This window comes from Triticum aestivum, chromosome 1B (assembly GCF_018294505.1).
Source record: "Triticum aestivum cultivar Chinese Spring chromosome 1B, IWGSC CS RefSeq v2.1, whole genome shotgun sequence".
NCBI lineage: Eukaryota > Viridiplantae > Streptophyta > Magnoliopsida > Poales > Poaceae > Triticum > Triticum aestivum.
In genome coordinates this window covers 341773183-341790331 of record NC_057795.1, presented here as the reverse complement: position 1 = coordinate 341790331, position 17149 = coordinate 341773183, and the positions used below count along the sequence as shown (strand labels likewise).

The 17149-nt window shown below is 44.1% G+C and overlaps 1 long non-coding RNA gene across 2 annotated transcripts; it reads right to left on the bottom strand.

Annotated features, from left to right (window-relative positions):
• Positions 1-10810: 10810 nt before the first annotated feature.
• On the bottom strand, positions 10811-13670 carry LOC123091181 (uncharacterized). 2 transcript variants are annotated; one of them, XR_006442952.1, is made up of 4 exons: positions 13068-13670; positions 12564-12658; positions 12059-12122; positions 10811-11267 (listed from the first exon to the last, which is right to left on the bottom strand). It is a non-coding gene; the product is annotated as an uncharacterized lncRNA (long non-coding RNA). The 2 variants fall into 2 exon arrangements; XR_006442955.1 differs by having other exon boundaries at positions 12059-12119.
• Between the last annotated feature and the right edge of the window lie 3479 nt (positions 13671-17149).

The following is a 17149-nucleotide window of genomic DNA, read 5'->3' as shown; positions in this document are numbered from 1 at the left end:
CCCTCCACCCTCGTGGACGCCTCGCTTGTTTCTCGACTTGCACTCCAAGTCCCCTGGATCATGTTTGTTCCAAAAATATCGCTTCCGAAGGTTTCATTCCATTTGGACTCCGTTTGATATTCCTTTTCTTCGAAACACTGAAATAGGCAAAAAACAACAATTCAGGGTGGGCCTCCGGTTAGTAGGTTAGTCCCAAAAATGATATAAAAGTGTAAAGTAAAGCCCATAAACATCCAAAACGGGTAATATAATAGCATGGAACAATCAAAAATTATAGATACATTGGAGACGTATCAAGCATGCCCAAGCTTAATTCCTGCTCGTCCTCGAGTAGGTAAATGATAAAAACAGAATTTTTGGTGTGGAATGCTACCTAGCATATTTCTCAATGTATTTCTCTTTATTGTGGCATGAATTTTCAGATCCAAATGATTTAAAATAAAAGTTCATATTGACATAAAGAATAATAACACTTCAAGCATACTAACTTAAGCAATCATGTCTTCTCAAAATAACATGGCAAAGGAAAGTTCATCCTTAAAAAATCATATAGTTTGGTCATGTTTCATTTTTGTTACACAAGAATGCTCTCATCATGCACAACCCCGATGACGAGCCAAGCAATTGTTTCATACTTTAGTAATCTCAAACTTTTTTCAACCTTCACGCAATACATGAGCGTGAGCCATGGATATAGCACTATGGGTGGAATAGAATATAATGATAGGGGTTATGTGGAGAAGACAAAAAGGAAGAAAGTCTCACATCGACGAGGCTAATCAACGGGCTATGGAGATGCCCATAAATTGATGTCAATGTGAAGAGTAGGGATTGCCATGCAACGGATGCACTAGAGCTATAAATGTATGAAAGCTCAACAAAAGAAACTAAGTGGGTGTGCATCCAACTTGCTTTCTCATGAAGACCTATGGCATTTTGAGGAAACCCATCATTGGAATATCACTACAAAAAAAATACACTTCCATGATGATACGTGTTTGTCACATTAGGTCGCGTTTTTTGTCATGCATGTACATCCATGATGATTTTATGACAGAATCAAGATAGTCATACCTGTGCTGTCGTAGAAGTGTTCCATGACATTACCAAAATTATCATCACGGAAGTGTCCACTTCCATGACAATAAATCGCGCGTCACAAAAGTTCTTTCATCAAGGTTGACTAACACATAGCATCCACCGTAACGGAACGCTGTTAAGCTATCGGGTCCGGTTTTGGATCCGATAACCTGTTAATAGCCTGGGCCAATGGGGATTTTCCACGTGTAAAATCATCATTGGCCGCAGGAAACACGTGTTGCCTCACAGTTGGGACAGATGTCATCCACTCATTGGACATGAGGCGCCTATGATAGGTCGATACGTGGCACGACCCAACAGTGGCCCATTCTGGTGGAAAAGGTCGGCCCAGTAAAAATTAGCAGGCCGGCCCATATAAGGCCTACTTGTGTCAGGTCCATTTAAGCCCACGGCCCATATGAGATGTGCCAATTCGGCCCATCAACGGCCCGTTAAAGATTTTACACCATTGCAGCCCATCGTCAGTTCGAGCCCGTTAGCAGCCCGCTATATATTTGGGCTCAATATCGGCCGATGAGATTTCGGCCTGTTAACGACCCATTTAATGGATGGGCCAATTTTCAGGATGTACATCTTTCGTCCTTTTAGGGACCCATTTAGATGTTGGGATAATTTCCGGCCCGGTGTGTCTTTCAGCCTGTTGACGGCCCATAAATCTGATGGGCCATATGTAGTCGGACCTGAGTTTCGGCCTTTTAGCGGCCCATTTAAGTGTTGGGCCAATTTCTGGCCCGGTGTCACTTTCAGCCTGTTGACGGCCATAAATCAGTTGGGCCATTTGTAGTCGGACCTGAGTTTTGGCCTTTTAGCGACGCATTTAAGTGTTGGGCCAATTCCCGGCCATGTCTGCCTTTTGGCCTGTTAACGGACCATAAGTGAGTTGGGCCATTTGTAGTCGGACCTTAGTTTTGGCCTTTTAACGGCCCATGCCCGTCATGGTCCAATACCAGCCCGGTTTCTCTTTCGGCCTGCTAAAGGCCCACAACACAGTTGGGCCATTTACAATATGACTTGACTTTCGGCGTCTTAGCGGCCCATGCTCTTCATGGTCCAGTACAAGCCCGCTGTCTCTTTCAGCCTGCTAAAGGCCTACAATATAGTTGGGCCATATGTAGCCCAAACTTAGTAACGGCTTGTTAACGGCCCGTGAAATAAATTGGGGCCACATGTTGCCTGTTTTGATGTCGGCCTGTTAACGACCCGGGAGGTAAGAGGGCCGACCATTAACTTTCAGTCTAGTAACGGCCCATTAACTTTATGGGCCCACTAAAGTTCGTACATGTCTTTTGGCCAAATTAGATAATTTGAGCCCATTACAACGAGCAATTATCCACAGGACCAAAACCGATCAAGCAAAGGTACGACATACATGGAGTAACGTTGCACATCCAGCATATATTACAGGAAATTACATCCACTGGGCAATCAAAGATTGATGCTAGTGCAAATAAATGAGCAGAACCTAACCATCTACAATGTCACAATCTACAACCACAGCACAGATGACGCCCATAAGCATGTGGGAAAGTTCTTGATGCTTTGCTACACTGTCTCTGAAAACATTGATCAGTTGTTGTGTTGCACGACTCTGCCCCTCTGATTTATCCACTATTTCCATCATTGCTTCAACCATGTTCACAAACATACATTTATTGTGTTGCATTCGAGACAGAGGATACTGAACAGATTCAGATGGCGATTTTGGCAGGCTTGTATTATTGATAGTGGAGAGTGTCTCGACCACTGCATCATAACATAAATTAGGACGGGAACCAAACAGACTAATCATGAGTTATTGCCATATTACCTAGCCTAGATTTACTCGAAAGAAACAATGGGGCTGCCTTGCTGTTTTCAGAGTTTGTCTTCTTATCTTCAGCAGCCTGCACAAAATTAAGACACTAGCATTGCTATCATTGGCCAAGTCAGATAATAGGAAAGCAACATTGACACAACAAACGTTTGGGCAACTAGCCTACACCAAATTAACATAATATGGCACAACTATCATTAGCCAGGTAAGGTAGTACGAAAGCAACATTGACACAATAAATGAATGGGCAACCAGAGAAGCACTACAATTCAGTAATGTGCGTGATATGAGATAGTACATTCATGCAGCTCAGTATGCAAAACTACCAGGCAGTTTTCCTTACAAAAATCAACACTGGCGCCTTTAACATTTTGCTACAACTAATTTTAGATCAGATAAAGGTTAGATTCACACTGATTAACAAAATACATGTTGATGTAAAAATATAGTGATATACAATAGGTACTTACATCAGCATTGGAGCACAGAGAATTCCCGCAGGATATTTTCCTCGAATACGATCCCAATGGAGGAAGTCTTCTATCGTTTAACCTTATTTTCTAAAAGAGAGATGGGTAAGAAAAATGTAGAAAATATGATCAGAATGCTATAAAATTTCATGATGCGAGGATACGCACACACTTCTTAGAATGGAGTTGACATTCTTTTGCTGGACTGGAGCGGTCTAGTTCTTTGGTCACTGGAATCTGCTTATTATCAGTGGGAGTTGGGTTTCTCTATGCTGGAGCAGTATCTATGAAAAATGGAGTTGGTTTATTATCTCCTGGTATTTGGATCTTTTGCAAAGACCTGGTTTGTAACCCTTCAGATTCTAACATAGCCGTCTTCCCCTTGCATGCCTTATATAGAAGAATGGTTATTCAGTTATAAAACATGCTACAACAGAGATGGAATAGGTACTGAAGAATAGAAAGGCATGACATATTGACATGTATTCCCTCCATTCGGAAATAAATGGATGGGTCTAGGCGTATTTCAGTTCTAGATACATCCAGTTTTATCCATTTCTGCGACATTTAATCCGGACGGAGGGAGTATGATGTAAGAGCTAGGGATACGACAGGACAACACAGTAAAAAAACACTGAAAAACCCACTTCAGAACCAAAGTATTCAAACCCACTGATATGAGATAGTACACTCATGCAGCTCAGGATGCAAAACTACCAGGCAATTTTCCTTACAAAAATCAACATTGTGGCCTTTAATCATACATTTTGCTACAACTAAATTTAGATCAGATAAAGGTTGGATTCATGCCGATTAACAAAATACATGCTGATGTAGAAATATAGTGATATACAATAGGTACTTACCTCTACATTGGAGCACAGAGAATTCCTGCAAGAATCTTTCCTCATAAACAATACCATTGCAGAAATTCTTCTATCCGTTAAGCTTATTTTCTAAAAGAGAGATGGGTAAGAAACATGTAGAAAATATGATCAGCATGCTATAAAATTTCATGATGCAAGGATACGCACACACTTCTTAGAATTGAGTTGACATATTTTTGCTGGACTGGAGCGGACTAGTTCTTTGGCCACTGGAATTTGCTTATTATCAATAGGAGTTGGGTTTCTCTGTGCTGGAGCAGTATCTATAAAAACTGGAGTTGGTTTATTATCTCATGGCGTTTGGATCTTTTGCAAAGGCCTTATTTGTAACCCTTCAGATTCTAACATAGTCGTCTTCCCCTTGCATGCCTTGTATAGAAGAATGGTGCTTTAATTATAAAACATGCAACAGTAGAGAGATGGAATAGGTACTGAAGAATAGAAAGGCAGGACATATTGACATGTATTCCCTCCATCCGAAAAAAATGGATGGGTCTAGGCGTATTTCAGTTCTAGATACATCCTTTTTTATCCATTTCGGCAACATGTAATCCGGATGGAGGGAGTATGGTGTAAGAGCTAGGGATACGACAGGACAACACAACAAAAAAAACACTAGTTGAATGTAAAACTATATGCTAGAGGAATACGTACAGAAATAACTAAGGCAACATACACGTGTATGATTGGGAAAATAAGATGGCATTGCAACAGAGCACTAGAACAACACTTCAATGTAAAAAAACATGGTACGGCAGACAGATGAAGTACATACTGATGAATAACAATGCATAAGTTATTCAGAAGCATGATGTCCAAATTAAGCAGATGGCATTGCGATAGAGTAGAATGATAGTACTTGAATTTGAAAACATGTTATCATGAGTGGAATAGGTACTGAAAAACAGGAAGGCATGACATATTTACATGCATGATCAGCATGCTAAGCACATGGCATTGCAACAGAGTAGATACACTCCAGGACATTATATGCATGTTGTACCAATATCATAGGCCAAGTTAGAGCAAGGACCTTGTGGGGTGAAGAGGATTCATCATCTTTCTACAAGTCTTCTGAAGAACTGCCTTTACATGTTCCATCATATTGGGTATCATTGACATCAAGTTTATTGGCCTTTACATTGCTCCGTGAGGTTCTTGTGGATATATCAGTGTGTGCAATTATATCTGACATGCATGGAAGACAACTAGTAGTTAGATTTATGTAATGAGTGCCTGTAGGAGACGATATAAATAGTAGGACTGGGGTTAACAAGCAGCAACAGGTCTCATAAACTAAAGGGAGAACACAGATGAAAGCTACAGAATATGTATCGTTTGTACTCGATATTAACTAGATGGCACACAAAAGTATTAAAGAACAACATAGGTAATACTAGAAGTGGTATAATACTATAATCACCAACCTGTGGGATAGCATTGGCTGATGGATGATAACTATGGAATGGTGTTACCTAAAGAACAAGTATCTTAGCTGAACTATGGAACAACGTGAACTCCTGAAATGGACCCGTAAGAGATCAGCATGAATATACAGTGAAATGTGATGATCTATTTTCCATGCTTAGATGAATAACAATGCCATAAATGTTGCACACAAGTAAGATGAGGGTACAACCTATCTGGCTGCCATCCATAGGAGTGAGCATCATGTGCTGACTTGTCGATGGCCCTACAGTTGTTGTGGCTGTCCATGCCGGGCACGCGCATTCGATGCAGGGAACTATTGAGTGGGGACTATACCTCCCTTCTGGTGTATGCTTCCCTTGTTGGAGCAGCTATGGTGAGTCGGAAGACGGTGTGTCTGAAGATGCAGATAACACATAATGCTAAGAACGACATATCTCTTTGATCTGATGAAATACACTAAGAGATCAACAGCAAGGTACGAGAGTTGTCACACGTCTGTTGGCTGAAGACTAAATTGGGGTCACACGATTTTATTTTATTTTGGTACTGTCCGATCTACGCCGGTTGGCTTGATGCCCATCTTGTGCCTCCCGACTGACACTATTCGGAATCTTCCCCGAAGAGCCAGCGACCAACGACAGAGCAGCCTGCCTCCGCCATCTGTGGCCTCGGCCAAAACCCCGCTCCCCGCCCCACCGCACTGCCGTGGTTACGCCGCCCCTGGGCCAATCCACAAAGACTCCCCGTCATCCAGATCCGATGGTGGCAGTACCTTCAACCCATGCAACTCTAAAAGATAGCCATCTAAGCGCTGCTTCCGCGACGAACTTGCGGCCCCGCACCCTTACGTTAGACACCAGCCAACCGGCAGCCTAGGAGCTCCGCCGCCTCAAGGGGTGCTGCTTCCCATTGGGAATCGATTGGACGAGAATAAAAATTCAGACAACTGACGCCTAAATAAAGTGATTTGAGATGAGGGTGCGACCTATCTGGCGGCATGGTGATGTAGGCACGTCCAGCTGCCGAGTCGGTGAGGCCGGCGCGGTTGTGGTGGCGACCGGTGGCAGGGAAAGAGCGATGTCACCACAGTCGACGGCTACGTGGAAGTAGCGCCAGGACTCTGGACGAATCCGAAGTTGGAGCCGCTCCGGCGCCGTGAACAACAACGGGTGTGAATTGGCTCCGGTACGGTTCACGCTGCCATCGTCAAGGCAACACCAGCAGCACGGAGTAAGAGGCACACGGCCCAGTGCACGATGGCAAATGGACAGCGTCTCCGGCATTAGGGAGGAGGGTGGCTGTGAAATTGGTGCAGTGGGAGGCGCCATGGAGGTGGGGCTGAGGTTTCACGGCTCGAGAGAAGGGAGCTTCCCGGGGAGAAGGTGATTTGGCGCCCACGAGGTATGAATGGGGTCAGGAGGGGCGGGTGTGAATTGGGAGGGGAGTGGAACCATGTCTTACAGACGCATTTGTCTGAAATGTGAGGGGGAGTTACAGTTCTACCCTTGCCTATAGGCTTCTCGGCTTGGGTCTTTGTACTGAGGGTCGGGGATAGTAGAGTAACTTTGCTTCTCCCCAAATAGTGAGAGGGAGCGATTTCAGGCGAGGAGGGCGTGTTTTGAACTATAGTGGGCGCGAGCGATTTCGGGCGAGGAGAGCGTGTTTTGAAATAGTGGGCGCGATCTATTTCGGGCGAGGAGAGCATGTTTTGCCGACCATGGTTTATGAATTATTCGGCACATGTCATTTCGGCCGAGGAGAAGGCGCGCTTGGATGAAGTTATGAACGTACCCTCGATGTACAATGGGCCAATTGATGCGTGTCCCACATAGGACAGTAATTTCGCGTGTCCCATTTATTTGCTCGGGCGAATTCCACCGAGCAGAGAGGATGTTTAACGGTTCGTTCAAATTTTGGGAGAACGAGCATCCACGTCTACCTTACCAAGTCGATTCGAATCAAATTTGAAATATTAGCTTGCCACTTCTTTTTTAGATGGAGAGATGATGCTCAGGAATAATGTGTTTTTACATGCTCGTTGCTAGTGATTTACTATATGACAAATAGTTGACCCACTCAAAAACACGAATCAAACCCAAAATGAAATATCTCGATTCAATGCAATAGCTCGTTCAGTAGGTCAAAATAGTGAACTAAATCCAAAATTGAACACCTCAATCGAGTAGCATGTTGTATAGTATTATAGTACTCCATGAACATGTTGAAAGTCAAATTAATGAACTTGTTTGATATACGCATATATCCGTTCATGTGTGGATTGCAGACAACATGTTCTCCAATTTAAATATTTGAATGCAAGTTTATATCAAAACATGGTTTATATCAGTCTTTGATGCATAAAACGCGACCTCCCCCTCTCTCTCACCGACAATCTTCAATTCTGTCGCACGCATCCGACACAAAAACCTTGTTGGTCCCTCTCCCTTTCTCTCCATCTCTCTCTCTATCTCTCTCTCTCTCTCTCTGTGTGTGTGGGGGGCGGGGTCTTTCTAGTTCACATGCATATATACACCATCTATAGGTCTCTCTCGCACACTATGTATGATACTCTAGCTAGTCCAAGCTAGATATCTTGGGTGCACTCATCGTACGCACACAAATTCCTTGGCTCTTTGCCCGTAACTCTCTCATGCACCACTATGTCGTCTCGGAGCTCTTCCCCCCTCTCTCAAACTCTCCATCCACCTGGGTCACACATACACATGCATATCTCACTCGCACTCGATAGGCCCATCTAAAACTCTATCTCTCTCCCTCGTTCTCTCCCCGTCTCACACGCACACACACACACAATCTCATGCCTAGCTAGCCAAGTATGATGGTCTCTCACTCAATTGTCGGCACATGCAGTCCCCCCTATATGTATATGACTAGCTAATCTTAGTCTCCATCACAAACATGTGCATAGTCTATCTCGATTTCTCTCGGGGCATATTTCTATCGCGCACACACTCCCTCGATCTCCCACCCATATAGTCCCCTCACGATCTCGAGGGGATCTCTCTATCACAAACACACCCTCTCTCCCTCCCCATGCGTCCATGCCATCCATGTGTCCCTCTCGACCTTTTTTCCTTGTTGGCCAGACCTCTATTGGACATGTGCTACAGGGGTGTCTCTCTCCGTTGCAAACAATCACACACTAGCTATCTTCCTGTATCTCCTCGCCTCACTTTTCCATCTCGGAGATGCATGCGTGATATGTTCGCATAAGAAATGGAAGAACACACACTCTCTCTAATTTATCATTTGTTGTCACTTTCTCTTTCACACACATACTCTTTTTACACACTTACTCATTCTCCTTCACACGCACTTGATCTATCTCGACTGAGGCACTCTCCTCGGTCCATAGCATATAGATTTATTGAAAAGTCAAACATCACAAAGTTTGACCATGTACGTGGAGAAAAAGAATTACATCTAGTACGGCAAACATATACCATTAGATTCACCATGAGATGTAGTTTTGTATGATGTATCTTTGGTATTGTAGATACTAGTTGACCCATTGCGCCAAATGGCGCACAGACCCGCTAAAGCCATGTTGTCAATGAAAAGAGTTTCATTTTGCAAGGACATATTCGATACTCGTAGTAAAAAGCTCATGTGTTAAACCATGCTATTTTTATAATGTTTTATCCCATTGCGAAATCTAAGTTTGAAAAACATGTATAACTCATTGCGCCAAAAAATTATACTTGTATAACATGACCCATTGTGCCAAATGACACAGAGTCCCATTTAAAACCTTGTAATTGTTAATAATATTTGCATTTTTTCAGTAACCGTGTTTGAGCAAATACATACGGTAAGAACTTAGTAAAAGTTTAATTGACGGTGTACATAAAAGGCAAGATGGCAACATCAAAGTAAAATTGTACGATGTGCAACAACAACGGCCAAAAATAGTTAGCTAATAAATTGTTTGAAGGGAACTAAACATTTCAGAGTAGTTTATCCCACATCTCATTCTCCTAAAAATGAGCCCAAGCTGCCATCAACAAAAATACAATTGTTTTCATACAACAATGACAAGAGAAATGAGTAACCATAGAGGAGAGTTGCATGTAAACTTTATAGGAGGCTAATGTCAAGGAACAACATGTTGACATACTGATCCCGCTCTCGGTTCTGGTCATCAGTCCGGGTAATCAACTCCTGACAAATGCCTTCAACAACAACCACGACAGCATGCCCCTTCTTCTTTACCCTTTCATACAACAACTCAAATAGGTCTCTCTTCCATTCAACATGGAAATCAATCTCAACCAGCAGTCAACATCTCGGCTGCTCAGAATGGCATGAAGAGTAATGTGGCCCGTGCTCCTGCTCATACGTATGACAAGACCGGTGCCTTTCACAGCTGATGTTTCCATGCCGGCGTGCGTGCGGACGGCATGGTCGAGCCATCGGCTCGAGTGGTGCGCGGCCTTGGGGTCAGTTTGGAAGTCTGAGTGGCGGCTTCGAATTTTGCTTTCATGGAAGGGGGTCGGCACTGGTCACTTGGGTGGCAGTATCGATGGCTAGCCTTGGGGTCGGCGTGGATGTCAGAGCAGCGGCTTCAGAGGTGCTTTTTGAGTGTCGGCTTCGGTTGCTCGGGTGACATAGTAGCTGACTCATCTGGTGTGCGGCCTTGGGGTCGGCGTGTGTGTAGCTTGCGTTTTTAAGGCAGGGCGACGACTTCAGAGATGGTTGTAGGGTGTCGACTCGGGTTGCTCGGGTGACAGGGCAGGCGGCTCACCTGGTGTGCGGCCTCGTGGTCGGCATGTGTGTTCTTTGGGGTTTGTAGGTCGAAGCAGCGGCTCCGAAAATGGTTATAGGGTGTCGACTCTGGTTGCTTGTGTGACGGAGTAGGCAGCTCACCTGGTGCGCAGCCTCGGGGTCGGTGTGGATGTTGGAGCGGCGGCTTAAAATATGGTTAATCGGGTGACAAAAATCGGCGACTCGTCAGGGGCGCGGCCTCGGGGTCAGTGTGTGCATTGCTTATGTATCAGTTTTCGGCCAGTTTTCCTTATGAACCAGTCAGAGCTCCTACTGGTTCCTCAAAAAAAATTGTAGTTGAACAATAGTTCGCAACGTCTCCATAATAGCTATCACCTATGGCATTTGTTTATATCAAACATGCCTAAAACATCATTTATATTGAATCCACATAACAAGTATTTATGGTAAGGAGCACCGTCACATAGATTAAAGAAATAAGAGGGATTAATCAATAGTTCAACACTAAAGCATTGATCACTTCCATGGTCATCGAAGCAAGTGGCAATGCGTCAAGTCTTTAAGGTTGTGTTCGGCAATCCTCTGCTCCTTCTCCTTCACCAGGGAGCGGAGCGTGCGGAGCAACCTGTTGGCCGCTCCTCAAATTTATACAGTATGAAGCTCCGCTCTGCAAGGGAGTTACGGAGCGGAGGGATTCCCACGCAGCCTAAGTTGTCATCCATATCCTGAAGCCTTGCATTGCTCTATGGTCAGCAATGCATTGTCATTCACAGATCTTTGCCACAACTGATGCATGCACCAACATGCTAGTGTTTTTACCTGATAAAGTAGATAGTTATACAAATTTATTTGCTAGTTGCAGATTATACCAGCGACTTATGAAATGTTTCACTAAGATCACTGTCCGACTATTTTTACCAAAAGAACCAAAACTGAATCCTGAAAACAAATATTGTTTTTCCCTGTGATACCTGAATGAGCTAGTCCATAGATTTAATATGAATTCCACATCACAAGGGTTTCTATTCAATTTTGTGAGCATGTTAAACACAACATAAATGGAATGTTTCATTAAGAGTTGCATGGGTACAAACAGAGATAAAATAAACCATGGAAAGAAGCATGCTCGCTCTCTCAAGCATGTGTTTTATAGTCCAGTAGATATCACATGACATTGGGAGGAAAACAACATAACCTAATACCCAGAATATTGAATAAGGTGTGACGGTAATTTTAGTCCAAGTATCTCCCTATCAGAACACCCACAATATTTCACCTCTACATACTTTCTTACTAAACAATGTTTTGCCAGAATGTCATACACCTTTTTAGCACAACAATCCTTTTTTATATACAGAGCAATGTGAACATAAACTAATCTTAGTAAACTAAAAGTTATTCTCCATGCTAATAAAAAGAATCAATCAGACAACATAGAAGAGCATATTGCCACCGTAAGCAATTCCCCTTGTGGAGATAGCAAGAGGAATCGAACAACATATAAAGAATGTCGTTTGAAGTATATCAAAAGCCCGTGGCTTGGAAAGCGGAAACAACACAAGACACGTAAGACTTGCAGGAGGTATATTTCACAAAGAACACATGCAAACCTTAGTGTACAGAGATCATCGGGCTCGAAAACTCATCAATTCTTGAACTGGTTACATAATCCTGCTGTAGAATAGAACCATTATGACCTACTAAACCCAAACTGACAAATGCTCCATTTCAATATAGAACATTTGATCTGTCGTTAATGACCAGTTGTTAAAAAAATTGGAATAGAATCATGGCGCAAACATAGCTTGTATTGCCATTTACAGAATGAAGGAAATTGAAACAATATTTTAACATTAATTTATCTTCCATCCTAATGATCGCCTCATACAGCGCCACATCTACAACCTTGAGCTTTTTTAAAAATATCATACAAATATGTTAGATGGATGCAAATGCTTCTATTCTCCTTATTAATTGGTTGCATTGTGAATTTGTAAGATATACATGCAATTCCAGCTAGAAATACACTAACAAATTGTCATCAAAATCATTATGGGAAATTAAGAACAGGTTCCACCTTTTTGTTGACAGAAAATAAAGAAAGAAAGAACATACCAGAATTTTAATATGAGTAGCAGAGAGGTGGAGAACCATAATCCTTCTTCAGGCAGAGACCATAGCGGACGGCTGGGCGTCGGAGGGCTTGGCGCCTGCTGAGGAATGTGTGACATTATTGGATTGACCTCGTGGCAGATGAGCATGCATGAAGAACATCCATACAAAAAGTGATATAAAATATTAAGAAATTTGAGGTCCCTTTATGTTATCCAAAGCTAAAATATCCTAGCCAAAGAGAGTTGTACCAACAGAACAAACATTCTAGGGTTTTTTGGAAGCCACAAGAATAAACAGCCAAACACACTACTGCTATTCATACAATCACTCTTGCTACAACAGAATGTGCAAAAATTCTTAGTGTTCTTTCTCTCGATGGAAAAACAGGATATTTGCATTATGGAATTTGATAAAACGATGACAAATTAGTTGTAGCCAAACTGAACATATAGATTCATGCTTTAGGGGATAGTAGGTTTCAGAGATGTTGTCTGGTTTCCAGACCTGCACGCAGCCAACAGTGTCTCTGGTTGTACTCCTCGGTGAATATGGACATTGGCCAGGTTGTCGATGGACGCCCTCGGCATATGCAGTTGGCCCTCAATCTTGAAGAGTCCACTGTATTCACCTGGCCATCAATATTTTGCATCAAATATCAGAGAATCCTATAAATACATATATCAGGAAGTTCTTCTAATATACAATAGTAACATAATATAATAATTAATATATTGACAACACTATTGCTTGAAACAATCATGGGTCAAAAAATATCTTAAAATCAAACGGCTGGCACACCAGCGTTGACGCGACCAGGCCCGATCGAAGGGTCAAAACTAAGCAAAATCGAAGGAGCACTTGGGTGGGCGGGTCGCCCAGCCACCTTATAGGTTAGAATGCTTGTGTATTTATACAGAGAGGTAGACCTATAGTTTTTTCAGATATGTACATAATAAGAAGCTAATGGCTGATTCAGTTCAAGCAAGCACTACTAGGGAAAACCTTATACATAGAATGTTACTGGTAGCGCTGTACAAAATCAAACGCTACAGCTACTTAGTAGCAGCGCGCGTAAATAAACCGCGCTACTGCTATGACTTTAGCAGTAGCGCGTACAAGCGAAATGCGCTGCTGCTATGTTTGAACTGGGCGCACATGGCTAGCCCAACCTAGCAGTAGCGCGTATACTGGTCCAGCGCAACTGCTACTCTCCTTAGCTGTAGCGCGCTTACGTGTCAGGCGCTGCTGCTAACGGAAATAAAATAAAGTGAAAAACAAGTAGAAAAGTAAATGAAAATGAAATAAATAGAAAAAGGAGAAAGGAAAAAAAAATAAAATGTAAAGAAAAATAAAAGAAAAAATGGGAAAAAGGAGAAAGGAATAGCAGTAGCGGGTTTCAGGAAACGCGCTGTAGCTAACTTAACTATAGCGCGTTTTGGAAACGTGCTACCATTACGTTTCACTTAGGGAGTGTTCAGTTCCTCTCCACTCCTGTAACTTCGCTCCCGGAGGAGACCATAGTGCAGCGTATTTTGACGGAGCTGCCAAAATCGAACTCCTCAACTCCGCGGAGCGGAGAGACTCCAAACAGGGCCTTAAACAGCAGTTCCCCCCCCCCCCGCCGCCCCCGGCCACCACACACGTCTTCCCCAAATCCCTCGCCCTCGCCGCTGTCTCCCCAATTCACCATCGCCCCACTTCGCCGCCATCTCCTACCGGCGTGGACGCCCGCAACCTCACCGTCTCCCCCCGAGGCCGCCGTCATCATCACCGCCGCCGCCCGAGGCCGCCCTAAGCCTCACCGCCGCCGCCCGAGGCTGCCCTCGACGTCATTGTCGGTGCCCTCCACCTCACCACCGCCCGAGCCCGCCCAGGACCACCGTTGCCCGTGCCCGAGCCCGCCCTCTCCGCCCCTACCTCCGTCACCGAGCACTTCCCCGCCATCGTCTCTCCACTCTCTGTAATTCCCCCACCCCTCCCCCCGACTCCTCTCTCTCTGCATTTTAGAGAAAAAATTAGTAGAGCAAAAGTTTGTTTATAGCAAAAAATTTAGTTTAGAGCAAAGGATGTTAAGTAGTAGATGTTAGAGCAAAAATTAGTTTAGAGCAAAAAATTTGGTTTACAACAAAAGTTAGTTAGGGCAGTAGGGTTTAATTAGGGTAGATGCTGCTTGTATAGTATATAGTGATACTAGTAGATGTTAATTAGGTTAGGGCAATAGTGGTACTAGTAGATGTTAATTAGATGTTTTTTAGTTAGGGCACTAGAGTTTTGCTAGGTTAATTAGGTTAGTAGTGCTGCTAGTAGTAGTGGTACAGTAGGTTAATTAGGTGATGTTAAATGAATAACCTAAATGAATGAAATTAGTAGTTAACTGAATTTTTTTTCCTTTCATCATTATAGAGCACTAAAGTTAACTGAATTTTGTTCTGTTAGTAGTTAAATGAATTTTCTTCTACACTTTGTTTTTGAATTGGCTTGTGAAATTTGGACATGTGGTTGCTCGTGTATATTTGGACATGTGTTTTGCCGGAATGTTGATTCATTACTGTTCTGGCAAATTTCAGGTTCTCGATTTGTCCACTTTTTAGCAAAGGTCATGCCGAAATTTTCCGTGAATTTCAGCATGACTTGTGCTACAAACTAGGACATATCGAGTGCCCGGGATTTGCCGCACCAGGAAGGAGTCAACATTCCTGCAAAACAGCAGGCCTTTTTTATCTCATTATTTATTTTATTAGGTCTAGAATTAATTGACTAGATTTAATCATAGGAAACATGGCTAGCAACGATGAAGGACAGGGTTCTGGTGATTGCGACAACGCCTATCGGGCGGCAGACGAATTTTTTAGCCTTACCGACGATCAACCGATGTTGTTCCTGGGCCCGGTGGCATCAGGGACTGAGACTGACACGTAGACCGGTGCTGAGACTCAGACCGGCATCGAGACCGGCGCTGAGACTGAGACCGGTGCTGCCTCGGGGAGCGGAGCCGGTGTAGAACCAAAATCAAAGAGGCAACGGCTTCCGAACAAACTCACGACTACTAGACTGGTGGTCATGGAGGTGGACGACGGCATTTTTGAGCCAAAGGTGCCCGAGGAAGCGCGTCGATGCTACGTCAATTAAATAGGCTGCATTGTACGGACAACCGCCACCATCAACGATGAGAAACTACAGAAGATAGAAAATATGAGGAGCTCCCTCCTAAAGAAGTTTCACCAGATATTCTTGTTCCTGGGCCGAAATGAGAAGGATTATGAAGATCCATACGAGGACCCGGCAATGAAGAAGATAAACAAACACGCCATGACCAAGTTTAGCGACGCATTGGCCGCCTGGAAAACTCGAGCGAAAGCAAGGATCATCGACAAAAAGGAACCCTACTCCGAGATTGTAAAGGATAATCCGACAATCACGGTAGAGCCGTTTCAAATATTCAAGGAGGCTTGTGAGGCCGAAGCTGCCAAAAAAAAGTCTAAGTACATGAAGGGGCTTCAAGAGAGGAACATTGGGAGCCACCACCTCGGAAGTCGTGGTTACAACGGAAAGAGGTCCAAATGGGCCAAGGAGGACGCGGAAGCCGCGAGTCTGGGCATCCCAGACCCCTTCGCGGATTTTACTGTCCCGCAGGAGCATGACGTCCTGAGGGCCCGGCACCATTGGGACCCAGTGAAGAAGGTTTACGAGACAACACCGGTCATTACGGAGTTCATGAGACTGCTGCTAATTTTAGTTTCTGATCAATTCGACTGCACACGTTAGTCATATTTGTAAATGATCCTTGTGCCTTTTGCAGAGAGAGCAGCACCGGATTGCGACCGAAAGCGACTCGCCGTCTGTGGCATTGGCAAGGCCCAAGTGGGACACTCCATTCAACTGGGCGTTGAACATATTGAAATGACAACCGGTGGATACTCGACCGTTGTATGGACGCGTGCATGGTGTCGCAGACGGCGCCACGTGGAAGAAGTACTACCGTGAGACCACGGAGGAGAGAAAAGAAAGACGAAGGTTAACTGAAGAAAACATCGACAAGAAGGTTGAGATTGCGGTTGAGAAGAAATCATCTCAAACAGTCACAACAGCGGTAGCTGCCGCAAAACAGGTGGTTGCAGATTTGTCTACTTCCTTGGTGACGGGCGTTATCACTTGGACAAGGCAATATCCATAAAAAAATGCAAAGGACTTTCCCCTTGCTAACTTCTTGGGAGCACCTGCTCCCGCACCTGCTCCCACACCGGCTCCCGCACCGGACGTGCTCGGCGGTGCTTCGTCTTTGGCTAAGCTCGACGCCCTCACGGTATCTGTCACACCGGCCCCCTTCAATATAAATGTATAATCTCCCGTTTTCGTTGCCTTTCGGATGTCTCACATCGCAGACTTTTCTTTGCAGGCCAACGAAACCCCGTGCACCATATTGTACACCATCGGCGACCAGAAGGTGGATGTGGGGAAGGCGACGATAATGGAGCCGAAGGAACCATTGTTCCACAGCCGGCCGATCCCCCCGAACATCTTCAAGGTTTCCGTGGCCAATGTCGAACCGGGGCACGAGAATTTGCCTCCTCCAATACTACTGGTGG